At 36.5% G+C, this 18967-nt stretch overlaps 1 protein-coding gene across 1 annotated transcript in view; it reads right to left on the bottom strand.

The window, feature by feature from the left end:
• The window catches only part of FAM83B (family with sequence similarity 83 member B), a 63208-nt gene extending 44636 nt beyond the window's left edge, over positions 1–18572 (bottom strand). The window contains exon 1 of the mRNA XM_063442936.1: positions 18440–18572. The gene's annotated coding sequence lies outside the window, so the exon portion shown is untranslated. The remainder of the gene's footprint in view (positions 1–18439) is intronic.
• Positions 18573–18967: the final 395 nt, after the last annotated feature.

Here is an 18967-nt window from a genome sequence, read left to right as displayed (position 1 = left end):
GTGAGGCCAATCTGGTTTCATAACACAGAAGAGCTACTGTAACTCAAATTGCTGAATAAGGGCCAGGATAGAAAGGTGTCAGCATTGCAGTTTGCTGAGTATGGGGCTGTGTAGCTGCAGACCGGTCAGGGTGCACATGATGACCTCAATCAAAAGTGCCTTCAAAGGGGACATGAGCATCAGAACTGGACCATGGAGCAATGGATAATATTCTTATGAATTGCATTTTCTTTTAGATCAAGTGGATGGCAGGATGTGAGTGCGTTGTTTACCTGGGGAAGATATATTAGCAGGATGCACTGTCAAAAGAAGGCAGGCCGACGGAGGCAGTGTTATGCTCTGGGCAATTCATGACATGGCATCCTGGCATTCATGTGGATGTTATTTTGACAAATACCACCTACCTAGACATATTTGCATACTACGTACCCTTTCATGGCAATGATGTTCCCTGATGGCAGTGACCTCTTTCAGCAAGATAATGCATCCTGTCACACTACAAAATTGTTCAAGAATGGTTTGAGGAACATGACAAAGAGTTCAAGGTTTTTCCTTGGCCTCCAAATTTCCCAGATCTCAATATGTGGGATATGCTGGAACAACAAGCACAATCCATGGAGGCCCCACCTCACAACTTGCAAGACTTATGGGATTTGCTTCTTATGTCTTGATCAGTGTATATTCACATTAAGAAAGAACAATCCCAATGATTCCTAAAACTAGAGGGGGACTTATTTCACCCTTTTATCTTGAAAGCATGAAAACATCATATTTGTGCTTCCTACATTTTTAAGCACTATACATGGTGTAGAGCATGAAACTAGTGAGGTGTTAATGATTGCCATCTCCCCTTTGTTCATCCTTTGGCCTGAGGTATTAAGAGGTTACAACAAATCGTTGGCCAATAGAGAACAAAGGGCAGCCCAGTGCAATGATCACAGCAGTGATATGTGAGAGAATCAACATAATGACTGTCATTTAGTCAGGAAAGTGTTGTTTTGTTTTTCTCCTGTGTTGGGGAGTTAACAGTCCATTTATTATTTTATATGGTATTTGTGAGAAGCAAAAATTTTGTTATTTTCTTATTAAAGCTAACTACTCATAAAAATATATAAGGAACATATTAGACTTTAATTGTCATCAACTTGATATATTAATTCTGTACCTTGTTGATTTGTAGACCTGAGTTATCTAAACCTCCAAAACTTATTTCACCCAAATGGTACAGGAGTTATGGATTTCCCTATTCTGATACAGGATCAATAAGGATGCATATGGACCCCGTTTGGGAAAACTGGTCTAAACAAACTATGATTGTTTTGTACTTGCATGTTAAGTGAAAACAAAGATCAAAATAAAAAAGACAAGCTGGCACTTGAAACAAAGAAAGAAGACATCTAGTGGTAAGTATGACATTTTATTTTACAGAGTGTTAGTTTTTGTTATTTTTAGAGTGAGGGGGTAGGTAGAGTTTACATTTATTGTGGATGGGGTGACTAGGGGTTTGGGGACCCCTAGTCACTTAAGGGGTTGGTATTTTTTATATTTAGTCCCCATTGACCGCTCATTGGGTGGGGGCCGTGGGGGGAGACAATAGGTCCCCCCCATTATTTATTTAATTAAGGTCCCCACCCATAACCGGCATCAGGTGTCCCCCCTTTATTTAATTATTTAAGGTCCCCCACTCGCTGGTCATAGGTGGGGGTGTGAGGGGTCGTACTATGTCCACCACATTTTTGTTATTTGGTTTCCCCACCATGGGGGAACGGCACTAGCGACTGTGCAGCAATAGATGCCCAGTCACTAGTAGTTTTAAATGACAGCGAGCAGCCACTGGCTGCTCGCTGTTTAGGCAACATGCCCCTACTCACGGCATGTCAAGCGCAGGTTAAATCACTTAACCCGTGCTTGTAAGAGTCTCCTTGCATCCCTGCACAGGTTAAGTGTCAGGCTGCAGGGAGAACCAGCGTTTTTTGTGTTTCTCCTCCGTGCTGTGGGGGTTGATTCCCCTGCAGCACAGAGTCTATTAAATGAAAGAACTGAAACGAAAAGGTAATGCATTCGGCATTTGCCCTTTCATTTAGTTTATATTTCGTATGTAGGACTTTCATTTACGTTTTAGTAAACGAATACAAAAAAGTCTGCAATTTCGGCCAAAATTGTATTCGTACGAAAACGAATGCACATATCTAGTACGTAGTATTATATCGTTGATTGATTAATGTAGAATTGTGTTTAATAGACAGCATTCAATATAAATACACACAGAAGTATAAATCTTTTGATTACAGGTTAAGCATATACATAATGAACTGTCACACCCTGTTTCTAATTGCTGTTACTCAGTTACTCCCCCATCTTAACTACTTGCTTACTTTTTGTTAGATCATACAATTGGCATAAGAACTTTTTTTAATAAATTGAGTCTATGAATACAAATGAACTGAGAATAAATAGCAAATGCCATTGTATGTTTTGTTTCACGACATTCCAGCTTTCAATATGCTGTAACTAATAGAAAATAGAATCTACATGTGCCAAAATTTACAAGCAACATGGGTTACAAAAAAAACTATAGAAGATTAATTTAAACGTGTCTTTAAGTTAATGATAGTATCTTAAGACCCTGAAGTATAACAACTTTGTTGATTTCCATATTATCTGTTTAAGCCAATAAAACTGTTGTTCTTGTTTTAAAACAAGAAATACGATGACATGAATGCAGGTAATTATATTAGTCATAAGACAGACTTAAAGAAAAATGTAGAAGTGTCTATAAAATAAGATAGTGTGGGAAAATGCTGACATAAGACACAATCGCACAAGAAATTCAAAGCAATCAAAGAATGATCTAACTTTGTACTATTCTAGAATATCCCTTGACAAATTAACCCCTTAAGGATGGAGCCAATTGTACAAGTTGGGATCAAGTCAAAACGTAAAAAAAAACTGGAATTTGCGCCACATGTTGTTCAACCATAATTCACCTCTTTCGTATTAAGTGCACCCACACTTATCATATATCATTTTGTTAAGGAGAAACAGTGGTTTAATTTCATATTACATATTTATATATACAACATAACTGAATATGAATACAATCTAAGAAAGGGTGAGATACTAAGAATTTTTTTATTTTTTTTTAAGTTCTGCATGACATTTTAACTATGAATGTCATAATACTGTTAGAGTTTACTGCAATAAAATACACCTATCTTTCAGAGCGATCACATGGCCCGCGGCGGCCTAAATTGCAGAGAGGGACTGCCTGGGCTGTCAGGCAGTACCCAGAAGCAGATCTCGGCGGAGGTGAGTACTTGCAGGGCTCTGGGGCTCAAAGCTCAAAGGCGTTCTATGCCACCGTGACAGCTTTAAAGCCCATTATAATAGGGACAGCATAGAACGCCCTAACAGCATTAACAGGTTAAAGGAAAATGCTCTTAATCTAATCTAATCTAAAACAAACTTTTATTTTAAAATCATTGTAATTAGTTTATTGAATGACTGCATTTCTTTCTTAAAAATAAAAAATCTTATAGGCTTCTAAATTCTAGAAATATTCCTCAAACAACAATTTTCAAGGAAGGGGTGTGTGGAGGAGGGGGGTGATGAATCAGATTTATAATTAAATAAATGTGACATAGGAACAACTTGAAAGTCACAGCCTCACCCTGCTTTCATTTCATTGTGACACAACACAAGAAGTATTTAGCATTGTTGCTCTTCTCAAAGCATTTATTTAATAAGCTACACCACTTATTTCAACTCATACATGATCAAAGTTGCTTCAAAAGCATCTGCTATTTTATTTTTTTCATTAATATACCCGTGTGTTTTAAAGCTCGCAAAACCTTGCACTGGAATCATGGCAAATATTGGAATTCCAGTTATGTGTAACTGTTTATATCTGTGTGGCCTGTGCTCTTCAAGCTCTAACAGTTGATTGGTCTTCCAATGTATTTTGCCTCACCCCAAACAATATAACAATCATAAATGGGTGACATTTTGAGCTGTGTAAATCTGTTATAAAAGATTATCTTCCCAAACCTGAAAGTTGCTACTAAGCAAATATAACCTGAACAGTATAAAGGTCAGGCATGACGAGTTCCCTAAAAGAGTATGTGTGAGAATAAAATCCTCAGGTAAGAATAGACAATACTTGCAATAATTTGTTACTACTCGACTGGAAACATGTGCCCCCCACTAAAAAGCCAGAGTATATAGAAGAAAAAAGTATTACATGAACTATCCAGACACGGGTGGTCTTCATACATATGAAAGATTACATACACTTATATCTGATGTATCAAACTAGAAACATAGAAACATAGAAACATAGAAACATAGAATGTGACGGCAGATAAGAACCATTTGGCCCATCTAGTCTGCCCAATTTTCTAAATACTTTCATTAGTCCCTGGCCTTATCTTATAGTTTGGATAGCCTTATGCCTATCCCACGCATGCTTAAACTCCTTTACTGTGTTAACCTCTACCACTTCAGCTGGAAGGCTATTCCATGCATCCACTACCCTTTCAGTAAAGTAATACTTCCTGATATTATTTTTAAACCTTTGTCCCTCTAATTTAAGACGATGTCCTCTTGTTGTGGTAGTTTTTCTTCTTTTAAATATAGTCTCCTCCTTTACTGTGTTGATTCCCTTTATGTATTTAAATGTTTCTATCATATCCCCCCTGTCTCGTCTTTCCTCCTATACATGTTAAGATCCTTTAACCTTTCCTGGTAAGTTTTATCCTGCAATCCATGAACCAGTTTAGTAGCCCTTCTCTGAACTCTCTCTAAGGTATCAATATCCTTTTGAAGATACGGTCTCCAGTACTGCGTACAATACTCCAAGTGAGGTCTCACCAGTGTTCTATACAATGGCATGAGCACTTCCCTCTTTCTACTGCTAATGCCTCTCCCTATACAACCAAGCATTCTGCTAGCATTTCCTGCTGCTCTATTACATTGTCTGCCTACCTTTAAGTCATCAGAAATAATCACCCCTAAATCCCTTTCCTCAGACGTTGAGGTTAGGACTCTATCAAATATTCTGTACTCTGCCCTTGGGTTTTTACGTCCAAGATGCATTATCTTGCACTTATCCACATTAAATGTCAGTTGCCACAACTCTGACCATTTTTCTAGTTTACCTAAATCATTAGTCATTTGGCTTATCCCTCCTGGAACATCAACCCTGTTACATCATCAACCCTGTTACATCTTAGTATCATCAGCAAAAATACATACCTTACCATCAAGACCTTCTGCAATATCACTAATAAAAATATTAAAGAGAATGGGTCCAAGTACAGATCCCTGAGGTACCCCACTGGTGACAAGCCCAAGCTTCGAATATACTCCATTGACTACTACCCTTGCCTGTCACTCAGCCACTGCCTTACCCATTCAACATTATTGGAATCCAAACTCAAAGATTGTAGTTTATTGATAAGCCTTCTATGTGCAACAGTGTCAAAAGCCTTACTGAAATCTAGGTAAGCAATGTCTACTGCACCACCCTGATCTATAATTTATAGTTACCCAATCAAAAAAATAAATAAGATTAGTTTGGCATGATCTCCCTGAAGTAAATCCATGTTGTCTCTGATCTTGAAATCCATGTGTTTTAGATGTTCAACAATCCTATCCTTTAACATGGTTTCCATCACTTTCCCCAATACTGAAGTAAGGCTTACTGGCCTATAGTTGCCCGACTCCTCCCTATTACCTTTCTTGTGAATGGGCACAACATTCGCCAACTTCCAATCTTCTGGGACTACTCCTGTTATCAATGATTGGTTAAATAAATCTGTTAATGGTTTTGCTAGTACACCCCTAAGCTCTTTTAATAGCTTTGATTGTATTCCATCAGGTCCCATTGACTTATTTGTCTTTACTTTTGACAGTTGAAATAGAACCTCTTCCTTTGTAACCTCACGTGTAATAAATGACTAATTTATCCTTTTTCTTAACTGAGGTCCCTTTCCTTCATTTTCATCTGTAAATACCGAACAAAAATATTCATTGAGGCAGTCAGCTAGACCTTTATCCTCTTCTACATACCTTCCTTCTTTTGTTTTTAATCTAACTAATCCTTGTTTTACTTTTTTGTCTCATTTATGTATCTAAAAAAAGCACTTAGGGGTGTATTTACTTTTTTGCCAACGGTTTAGACGTTAATGACTGTGTGTTGAGTTATTTTGATGGGACAGCAAATTTACACTGTTATACAGGCTGTACACTTATTAATTTACATTGTAGCAGGGTGTCATTTCTTCAGTGTTGTCACATGAAAAGATATAATGAATATTTCCAAAACTGTGAGGGGTCTACTCACTTTTGTTAGATATATATACACACATACACTGGATATTCCTTGCACTCAAGCTCTGTTATTCATATAATGCTGGGTGTTGTAGCCTGTGCTCAGGTAAACCCAATTCTAAAAGTTAGGCTGCTCTCACGGTCTTCATAAAAGCCTCAATACTTTATTTCAAAAACGGCGATCTTTTTAACTATTGTGAAAAAAAGTACTTTGTCTTTTGTTAATACCATGAGTGCAGCCTAACTTTTAGAACTGTGTGTATATATGTAATGAATAAGAGATTCCAGGACCTCTGCTAAACTGTGATGCAGCAGTAATAATAGTAGTTTACTTGTCTACTGAACCATGAGTAGAAGTGGGGGTCAATGTAACATGAGAAATCACCTCCATAACCCACCATTACCATTCAGAACTCTGTGAAATGTTTTCTTATTACTTCACCTTACATGTGGATAGATAATAGTTAACATATGGAGCCAAAACCCTCTCCTGCTTCTATAACATAGTTGATATTATAGAAACATTTCTTCAACACAAGAATCCACTCAAAGATTAATAATAGAGACTGGGAGTCCCATTTTCTAAGGATAGGGCATTCTGTTCAAAGGACTAGTTCCTTCTTAATCACCTGTTAACAGATGAAAATTTCTCACCCTGGTGCAACTCTAGCTAGCTAACACATTCAATAAACAATGAAGCACATTCATGGAATTTGCTGAAGGAAAATCTTCAGTGCTTTATTTCATAAAAAGCAGGCAATGGCATACATTTCAGTCTCACACACGATATGAAAGGTACTATTCCAGAAGGTATCAACTTACATTCCAACTATCCTCCTTGAATGTTATTATAGTAGTAGACAGGATACCTAGCATGTTTAGCACTAAGAATATCTAATAATGCTAAGTGAATATGTGTTTATGTCTTCTAATCTTTTCCAACAAAGGTCAACTGATATCCACATATCATCATGTTTGGCCAGGGCAGCAAAGAGAAACAAATAGCATGCATCAGAAATGACAGAAGGAAGCTGTTGTATTCAAATATATATTTTAAACTTCTATCAGTATGACCTGTTCAGAATTTGAAGATATAGCAAGCTCCATGGCTACCAATGGCAACTAGTGTGCTTTATGAATGACATCTCACCCTGCATGGTCAGCCACAGATACTGCAGTTCAACATGAGAACATTTAATGTGTGTGCCACCAGACTATGTATAAACTCAAGCAGTGCTGAGACAGCAAAAAAACTTTCCCAATCTAGTCTGCAGTCCTACTCTTTCTACCAACAAACATTCTAGCACAATCCCAGTTATTTTAATCAGCAGAAAAACAATGTGAGGCTGCATTCACAACCCAAGTGTTCCTGCGAGTTTATAATCCTTTGACCCCTGAGAAGTGAGTAAAGATGGGATGTAGATTGGAAAGTAGAGGTAGAGAAGACATGGCTCCTGGCCACAATTCAGAGAGAAGCATAAGTAGTGAAAGATGTGGGTGAGTGACAAATGTGGGTGTAATATATAATAAGAGGGAAACTCATAAGAGCAGGGAAACAAGTTTTAGGAAAATATGTTTGTAAACAGATTAGGTGGGAGACACAAGTGAGGAATAATTGGGAAAAGAGACACAAGTGGGGAAATATTTGGAGGGAGACACAAGGGTGAGAAAAATGGTGGAAAGACACAAATGTGGGGTGAGGGAGACAAACTGGGAAGGGGTTGAAGAAGAGTGACAAAAGTAAAGGAGAGGTGGGAAAAATGAGATAGTGGGGAAGATAAGGAAGCAAGGTAATAAATCAAATAAAGACATAGTTTCATAAATCCACTTTGTTCAAATAATACTTAGTACTCTTTCTGATATTCAACACAAAAGGGTTACTCCAAGAACCATGACTACATCAGTATTTTGAAATGGTCATGGTGCCTGGTGTCTGTATGTGCAGCATTTAACTTTGAAACACTGCACATACAGAGCTTAACCCCTCTGCTGCTGTCGGAGGTGTTAATTCTCCTCCAACACTATCAATGGAGTGCCATTAGCTAGTCTGGAAAAAAAAGTTCCAGGCTGGATGATGTCAATGATGTGCATATTCCTATGCATAACATTGCATTCATTGGCTGAGAGTGGCCAACTGATTCTCTAAGCCAATGAATATCCAGCAGGATTGGCTTACAGTTTTTGCAGCTCTGCAGAAGTTGGATGTAGTCACTGGGCACTAGAGGACTCTCAGCACCTAGCAGGCACCAATGTAAGGTAGCAAATAGGGTCAGGGTACAGTGAGCTGAAGTGGTTATGATGCTTGGCATAAAAGTCATCATCAAAAATTCAGCCTATATCATAATATAATAATTTGATATGAAATATATGAAACGATGACAAGTTGATGTTAAACAGCTCTCGAAGTGAGTTTGTAACATGTTTTTTTTATTTTTTTTTTATTTTGAGATGAAAATGTTTGCCTTGTTTATACATTGGCCCTAATGACAGTCTGTATGACAGACATTTGTTTGGAATTACATTCAACACCACTTACAAAGAGGTTATTCACTAAACCTTAAAATGCAATCAAATTGTGAAATGCAACCCTAAAAGACAAAAGTTATAAACACATTCTAAATAGAGACATATTCCTATGAAGCTATTTTCACAACTATGCCTTTCAGTTTTCAATTCACAGCAATGCACTGCATAGTGAAAAAAACTCTCAAGGAATGATTAAAGTTGAGCCTTAAGCTGTTTGTACAGCAAAATAAGATAAGGCATTCCTGTAAATACCTGCAGGCATTACAAATGTATGCAGCTTATGAAACTAAAAGGGGAAAAATATATATACATATAAAGAGTGAACACTCACAGGTTTACCAACCGTGTTTTATTATTTAGCAAAGAAATTCCAAATCAACTGTGTATAAGAATAGACGTTTCGGCCTGTTCGGGCCTTTTAAAAAATCCCAGTGTGTATATACATACAAGTGTTTACAGTATATGATCATACATTACATAAGCCTACCACAATGTCAATGTACCCCTTGCTAAGAATGGGGCACATTGGCGATGTGGCAGGCTTATGCAATGTATGATCATATACTGTAACTAAACCGCCATTATTTTTTGCCTAAGTGAGGTGTCTTTTTAGTGAATGAGCGAGTGCACTGGATCTTGTATGTTGAGTATATATATATATATATATTTGTGGTCGGAAACATAATAGTAGTATGTATCATTTGGTGGTGGTTATAAGTCAGTTGTGGTATGCTGAAACCAGCGTATAGGTAGACCTGTAGATAGAAGAGGGCCCACCAAAGAGAAGAGTGGAATAACTTAATTAATTAAGGAATCAGGCAGGTGGTATGACCTGAAACAGAATGGCCCAAGTAGGGGGGAGGATATGGTTTTTATAGGCCAAACTCCTCGCACAAATACAGGCTTTTGGCCTTAAACCTTGTGGACTGAAACATACAGTAGTATGTATCGATCGGTCGTGATGTGCCGAAACCAGCGTACAGGTAGGCCTGTAAATAGAAGAGGGCAAAAGGTAACAAAGGCAAAAACACTCTTATTGCAGCATAGCAAAGCTTCCCTGAGTTATTTTTCAGGTTTGGGAATGTATCCGCTATAGCCTGAGGATTTCCATCTCCCCAGTTTCTTGATGATATGTATTTCTTGATGATATGTACTGTGGTGTCAATGCTGGAGGCTGTACATTCTGCCTATTTCCTGGACGAATGGTCAGAAAAGGATGCTGGATTGTAGCCCAGTCTCAAGAGTAAAGTCCTAACATAAAATATGATTTTGGAGGCAGTAAGTTGGTAACCGTGAAGTAAGAGTAAAAGGGAATTAGGTGGTTACCTTGATAACTGTAATCAGGTATGCCTCATATTCAACTGGGCACTAGTTGTTGTCTGTGGGAAATAGTGGAATTGTAGATGGATGTTGGTTTGTTTAAATAGTTTGAAGGGTGAGTACATAGTGTTTGTTATGCTTAATAATATATGATGTCTTGAGACTTAGGTTAACCTCTGTCTGACGTACTACTGTGAATTTCCTGGGCCTTAAGAATCAGTAGAAAGCTATATATATAGAAGTTTTAATCAAGTTTTTGGTGTGACTCTCGAATAGGTTAGTATCCAACAAGTTGGAGAGGCCTCTGAATATAGGGCCGTCTATAGGTGGTCTGTTTGAAGTAGAGGGTCTATCGGTTTTATTGAGATATATATATATATATATATATATATATATATATATATATATATTTATGTATAGGTTGTTTATATAAATAAAAGGAGAACAAAACAACCAGGTTAGATAAATAAATTCATAAAGTAAAACAATGTAAAAAATACATGTTCTGATATGTATTCTGAAATGTAAAAAATAATTTTTAGTGTACATGGATTTCTAGACAATCAGGTCAGACAATATTGCTAAATAAGACAGGGAGTTATCCTCGGTAGCTACTATTAATCTTACAAAATTACACTTATTGGCAGCAGACATCAAAACACAAGCTTCTTAGTCATCCTATCTCTGATCACTTTACTGCGTAGCATTGAAACATGTCTAGCAAGAACAAACATTATGTTTACAATGTTAACGTAACCCTGTTAAATTAAGCAATCAACCTTGGAAACCTTGGAAAAGTCTTATTTCTAGATGGAACAATTGTTTTGTCGCAGTCAGAGAGTACACGTTATTTAAACTAGCTCAACTACATGCTACAGAAAAACATGTTTAGCAAGAACAAATATTGTGTTTACAATGTTTAAGTGTCCATGTCAAATTAAGCAATCGACCTTGGAAAATGATTAGACTCATTTCTAGGTAGAACAATTGTTTGGCTGTTATCAGAGAGTGCAGATTATTTAAACTAGATCAACTACATGTTACAGAATAGAGTTATTTACAATGAAAAATATCTAAAGGAGGGATTGAAACTTTAGGGTTTAGTGATCAAACATTTTTTACGGTTTAGGGTTTACTCATTAAACAAAACTTTTGAATTAAAATTTGTATTCCAATGCTGCTAATCTGACTTCAAATTTGCATTTCCCTTCATTACAAAGCAATGTTTATTGATCAGGAGCCATAATTCACCACTCCCGATTTATCCCATCTCAATCTCTAATTATCTGTATGCATATATGTACAATGAATGCCATATTGCACAGTGCTGCACAATATTAAAAATGCAATTAATTTAAGTATGAGGATCTATACCCTCTTTTAATATTCTTGTATTCAGATATATTCTAATTTTGTGCAGTGTTTACTTTGTTTCTTTTAGTGTGTGTGTTTAATGTACTTATGAGCAGGATAGGCAACTGACGGCAGGTTGCATATGATAGAAATAGAACAGCTGCTCAACAGTTGCTCACCATCCCTGCTTATCTATTTATTGCATGTAGGATTTAATACATTATAGCAGTCTGCAGGTGCCTGAAGGTAGAAGTTGAAATTCTGTTGTATTGCAGTTTTAATTTTTTTGGTCAATTAATTGTGTGTTTCAGCATCTAGGTTATAATTAAACTGCACCTGTCACACAGAAATGATATGGCAGCAATTTATAGACAATACATATTAATCTATACATTGTGCTAGCCATATGGCAAATGTATACATATAATTTAAAATTGTAACTGAATATTTCAATGCATAGCTCTGTAGGGTAAACAACATAATAGCCTTTTTTGCTGTAGATTTTAAATTAATGTTGTATTAATTGTGAAGTCCTGAAAATGTCCATGTGTCATCATTTAAAAAAAAAAAAATCTAAACTTACAAAAACAGTCTTATAATGTGATTGGCTGACACTTGGTAAAGTGCTATAAATTAAATTAAATTAAGTTAAATAAACTCCAATGTCTAGATACTATATATCCTAAAGAAATAAGGGAGCTCAGACTAGCAATAGCCAAATAACTTTTTTCCATTTTTAAGAATAATTTTTTTTCAGGAATTCTAAAAAATCACCGGCATAATGTGGTGAATATATAAACCCCAAATGACATACTTGTGAACTTAACATGTGTGGAGGGTTTTGTTAAGGGTTTATATGTAAAGTGAGGGAAAAAAGTATTTGATCCCCTGCTGATTTTGAACGTTTGTCCACTGACAAAGAAATGATCAGTCTATAATTTTAATGGTAGGTGTATTTTAACATTGAGAGACAGAATAACAAGAAAAAAATCCAGAAAAATGCATGTCAAAAAAGTTATAAATTGATTTGCATATCAATGGGCCCACACTGTTATGTATGTCTGGATGCAGCCTGAGGCATTGTAAATTAACTCATTAATTGCTTTGAGTTCCTCTATTCTGGTAAACCAGGGTCACAAAGAGGGCAAGTCCAATTGTTGCCCGAATAGAGGAATCAGATATTTCGCTTTTTATAGGCAGAGGTTGCAACTGTGGTATGGTGAAAGGATACAGGCCTTATCAGAGGGGGTTATCAGAAAACATTTTAAAAATGTCATGAATCATCTCAGAGAAAAGCACTGTCTGAGAGCAGTCACATAACAGAATGTATGTGGAGCAGTTTGGCACCTCCATCATGGAAAGGATTCATTATTTGTAAGATCGGTAAAGAGATGTACATGATTTTATAAGCTGACTTTTCTGTTCTACTACTGACTGAACAATGATGTACTAAATAAAAAACTGCCTGTTTGCCATTAATGCGTTAAAAAAGTTGGTGGAAAGTGGCTTGAAGTGAAAAAAATCCCATGCTACAGTTGTCTGGGTCCAAGCACACAAAAAGGCAAGAAGAGTGTGGTAGCAAAATTATTGCATGAAAGTTGGTGGGGAGCCTCTAGTTAGAGACCAAAATGGAATGTATACCTGACTTAAGTTTGTATTTGACCTAATAAAGCTAATAAAGCTACATTGTACGCCAGTAGATTTAGGGGGAATGGGAAAGGAGAAAGTTATGATAACAGCACTTTAGAATGCAACATGGAAATGTACCATATTTCAAGCACAGTCTCCCTATCTTAACCAAAACTCACGCCTAGCTATGCACCAATATTCCTCATCTTAGAAATTTCTTCCAGTTTTGCAGGACACCAAAATCTACTGTATAAGCCCACCATTACAATTCTGCATGTCCATTTTTCACATTCCACTCCTACCATTTCAGTACATTCAGCACCCACTTCTCTTACTCAATAAGCCAATAGACAATCCATTTCAGAGGCCGTGTTCACATTTAGGCACTTACTTTTCATCTACCCAGTACTCGTCATACCAGCTTCGATTTAGCATGGCTCCTATGGTCTTTCACTATCTTATTTATTTATCTATTTTTAAAGATAGAGATTTCACTTTTTATGTGACAGGTTTTGACTGGCCTTGATCAATTTTATGGATCTATAGATCCATATTACATATATTAGATTATAGATCTATTATCTGTCTGCCCCATCCCCTCTTTCAGCCACCTGTCAGTTGATTAATCTATGTCTCTGTATAATTTGTTTTATACCTATTTTATTTCTGATAAAACAAAAACTTTCTATAACTGCAATGAAACCCAAACTATCAAACTGTGGTAGGAGTGAGTGGTGTCCCAACACAAGAAAGAACCTTGCTACAGAAGACTGCAATTTCGATCAAGCTCTGCCAGATCCTGTTATAACATGGGAGATGTGAATGCTGGAGTGCTAGACACGGGAAACCAGCAGTTTCCAGATGCTAAGGCCCATAACTCCAATAACTCCATTTTCAAACAGACACTGAACATAATGGAAAATCCAAATTGCATTAGAGTTTGGATTTCTTTAAAATAATAGCAGCATTGGGACATTTTTGGAAGACAATATACACCGGTATCACATTTTATTATTTTAGTACTTGGTGATCTCAGAGATCTTCCCCCATTCCACCACCCTTCTTCCATCGCATGCTGGCAGCCTCCCTCTGTTCAGGAAAGAAATATTACTAGTCTCCTGCTCATTAGCAACAATGCTGAATAGCAGGAATCTTCTTTCAGCTATGAAAGTAGCTTCTCTCTTCATACAAACACCTCTCTAGAGTTGCTGCTTCAATCGTTTTGCTGCAGGGCCTTCTCTCTGGTATCAGTTAATAGGAAACATTCTCCAGAACACAGCATGTCTGTTACTTTAAACGATCTCAGGGAGATATTTCAAGGGACATTTAGACCTGAGGGCTTCCAGGTGCCATCATTCTGCTTGATTCTGCTCTCCGATATTTTTATGGGCCTCTCTATAAAAGCAACAATATTTTTTTTATTTGGGACTTAAAGGGATCATATAGTGGCAATAAAACAAAGCCATTTTCCTGGCACTATAGGGTTAATAGGTTCCTCCCTCTCTTGTGCTCCCCCCCCCCCCTCCCGTGGGGCTGAAGGGGTTATAACCATCCGCGGGCGGGGGAGACCTAATGCGCATGCACGGCAATGGCCGCGCATGCATTAGACCTCCACATAGGAAAGCATAATTCAATGCTTTCCTACGGGGAAAATCTGACGCTGGATGTCCTCCTGCAGAGTGTCTAAAAGTCTGTTTGGATTCCGGACGTGCCCCCAGTTGCTGGGCTGGTCACTAAGTGCAATAGGGACACTGAACCCACACCTCAATGAGCTGAATGAGTCACTTTAAGGTCACTGTTGAATTAATTGAATCAAGCAAGTCTCACCTTTTTGCCTTGAGTGGAAGATAGCTCTCTACACACTTGTGAAAAAATTGCTAGGTAAATATAAAATTTAACAGTAAACAACAAAGTGCTTTATAGGGTTTAGGTGATATCCATCTCATATCCAAAACAGTGTACAGTGCAGCGCTAATAAAGAGTTGTTTTTTCATGCTAACAGATCAGGGCTTACCCATAGGGTTATGCAGCATGAGAAACATAGAATGTGATGGCAGATAAGAACCCTTCGGCCTATCTAGTCTGCCCAATTTTCTAAATACTTTCATTAGTCCCTGGCCTTATCTTATAGCTAGGATAGCCTTATGTCTATCCCATGCATGCTTAAACTCCTTTACTGTGTTAACCTCTACCATTTCAGCTGGAATGCTATTCGATGCATCTACTACCCTCTCAGTAAAGTAATACTTCCTGATATTTTCTTAACACTGTATGCTGTTGTGTTTTGTGGAAAGGAGGTGGATATCACCTAAACCCTATTAAGCACTTTGTTTTGTTCACTGTTCGATTTTTGGGAATTAATAGGAGTACTCTTAGAGTGCTATAGCTGCTAACATAACATTTGATTTGAGTTTAAATTTACATTAAGTGGCTTAATTAAGTCACACACAAAAAAAACAACCTTTTTTATTTTAAATATAAAATGTTATCTATATATTTGATGATGAATTGACTAAGCAATTTTTAGGTTCACTGAAACACCAACCTTATGGAATTCTTTCTCACCTCTAAGGACAATAGCTCCACCGTAAAAACAAACACATTATGGATATTTAAGTGACATTTACTTTGGAATGAGTTATACACTCTTGTGGAATTTAAACAATTAAATTTCCCATGACACAATATGTCAGATGTATATATATATATATTTTTTATATATGTGTGCCAAAACAAAAAACAATTCTAATGTGATTACCCGTGTTGCAACACAAAATTTAAGACAGTGGTCTAATGTTACTGAAAATGTAAGCTTGGTTTGACACTCAAGTTTACAATTTAACAAAAACACTTTTGAAAACAGACAACGAATCAAAATGTACATCACGAAAACTAGCTGTTGACACAATATTTGTATCAATGATCAAAATCTAATTTGATACTAGAATAGCGGAGCTTGGAAAGTTCTATAACTAAGGCCTCCATTTAATATTGGTAGATAAGCTTTTCAAATGATTGAATATTTTGGATACATTTTTTAAAAGATTTTTTCAAAATATTAAAATATCAAAAATGTGTTTAATGTTGTTAGAAGAACTAGACATATGCATTTCGTTGTCCGAATTCGCAAGCGTATACATTTGAGAATTGATGGAAAATTTAAAATGAACAGGTCTGAAATGAATGAAAACATATTGTTTGAATCCATTGATTTTGACAATGATAGGCAAGTAGGGAGCTATCTACTAAACAGCCGAAAGAGCAAAACTAAGCCATTTATTACCTAGTTCTCTAATTTGGTATCCTTATTTATGACAATCCTACGTAAGGACAGCAATTACTTTTCTTAATTTTATTCTTTTTGATGTTAAGTAGATAATTCCCAAATTTGCTTTTGTTATGTGTGATTGTCATAATTAGGGATACCAAATTAGGGAGCTATTTGCTGAGCAACTGAAAGTGCTCAAATAAGAAATGGGATTTTCTTAGTTGTAATCTTTCAGCAGTTTAGCAAATAATCTGAATGTGTACCCTTATGTGGGATTGGTCTAATTAAGGATACCAAATTAGGGCGCTGTTTTGCAGCTTGCTCCCTTATTTGGTTATTGGTTTACTAATACAATCCCAAGTAAGGACAGCAAATTACAAAGTTATCTACTAAACAGCTGATATATCAAAATTAAGAAAAGGGCTTATTAGCAGATAACGTCCTAAATAGTTACTTTGTAACTTTGTGATTCACATCATGATTCACATCATTTTACACAGTCAGTGAATAATTGGCATCCAAATTTCAAAAACAAATTTATCTGAGAACATTTGGTTTCGACCAAATAGTTACTGTCTGAATTTCGGATGGACTGAAATTTTAAAATAAATGAATCGTAACAATGTTAGCTTTTTTCTTTGAACTTTTTTCTTTGCTCGTAGAAACTTACCATTAAAGTCTAAAGGAATTTTTATAGATAAATCTTTTGGAAAGTTATTTTTTTTACAGCATTGAATCATTTTGGAAAGCTTATTAAACCAAGGCCTAATTCATAGTTTAGTGAGTAAGCTTGTAAGTACAAAGCTTTCCAACCTATGTTTTGCCTCACATTTCTGTCCTTTCACCCAAATATCTGACAGCTTAACAATGCATTGTGTAGAACATGTAATTAGTGTGACCATATAGCAGTATATAAGAAGCAGAAAGATGATCATTGATCAGGCTTTTGTTTTTCAACGTAAAAATTATAAAAATAATGTATACATTTGTTATAGTGCAATATGATGGGCGATCGTGTTTTCAAATTCCATACTACATGGCGCCTGACCACACACCTTATATTCAAAACTTTCATACATTGTGTGACTAACACTATGCTGTGAAGGGGTTTCTGACCTTAGTCTAGGATTGCAAATTATTTATCCCTCACAATGGGAGCTACATTACTGGTAGCAATTTGCAGCTGCCTCCATTAATTCTGCCCGAATCTAACATTGAAAAACTGGAAGAGAACCAAGGAGACAGAGACATTGAGAATCTGCTTCCCCAACTACTCTGCTAGTGTGTACACTTTGGAGCAGGGGCTGACTTTAGGAGAGCAGTCAGAATTATCAGCTGCTGCCCAGAAGGATAACTCTCACTAATCAAGGACAGCACTAGGACATAAATGTCATGGTGCTGCCCTAAGACTAAAAGGATTCTAGCTACATAATGCACCCCTATCATTAGTAAAAACTCTAAATCACTGATTTATGAGATATTCTTCACGAAAAAAAATATGAAATGTATAATATTTCAGGGACTTTCCAAGAAAAAAAGTTTAATGAGAAGAAAATCAATGAAGTCTAAACATTTTACTTTATAACGCTCTAGATCAGCACCTATCAATGTCTATTAACATACATTATTAAAATATATCAATCAGTGTCATTGACTAATGTGTGAATTGTCAGGAATTCAAAATGAATTAAAAGTGATTTTGAAATTTTAGTACACGGTAGCTAAATGATAAAAAGTTATTTTTGTTTTCAGTTTGAACACTTCAATTTTAAATTCACTTTGAATTCCCTATTCATACATTAGTGAATACGCCTAGATCTGCTTGGTCTGCTTTGCTAATCCAGGTGTATAGACATTCAGTGTTAGACAACGCATTGTAAGCTGGAGACACATTTAAACGTGCATGGAGGTACAGTGCAAAACAACATCAAACTGTTAAAAAGCTGAGTCAAAATAGAAAGTGATTTTTTTATTTCACAAGAAAAGAGGTACAAAAATAGCTGAATTACTTACCATTTAATTTAAAAGCGGTACAAATGTTCCTTGGGAGAAGCTCTCACAGCACAAGAAGTAATCCGAATGTGTCACTCTGCAGAGAAGCTATGAAAGAAATGTGTCTGTGTTTGGCAATACACTGTAAAGACAGCCTTTGGCAGACAGGTGTGTTGCTGCTTACCTGTTGTAACATGCAAATGATTTGTCATTCGAAACCAGTTGCATGTGAAACCTGTTCCAGCTAAAAGCCCATCCCTTTCATACCAAGGTAAGACACAAAGAGCCAGACATTATTGGAGTTTACAATGAGCACAGCAAACTTAGTTTAAAGATAGTGGGGGAGGGACATCTAGTAATGATTTTTTATCAAAGCTACAAATGGCACCTTCAGGGTAATGTCACGGCAGAATCCTAACTTCCAATTTAAAAAGACAATTGTCACAGAAAGTGATTTTTTAATACATAGCATTTATTAATGTATGCCTCTCTGTCAAGCTGTTATAGACGTGATAGCTCCCATTGAATCAGCTCCTGTGAAAATATCTT

This window comes from Pelobates fuscus, chromosome 2 (assembly GCF_036172605.1).
Source record: "Pelobates fuscus isolate aPelFus1 chromosome 2, aPelFus1.pri, whole genome shotgun sequence".
In the NCBI taxonomy this organism is placed as follows: domain Eukaryota; kingdom Metazoa; phylum Chordata; class Amphibia; order Anura; family Pelobatidae; genus Pelobates; species Pelobates fuscus.
Note: the sequence above shows the minus strand (reverse complement) of the source record. Positions and strands in the feature narration are given on the sequence as shown.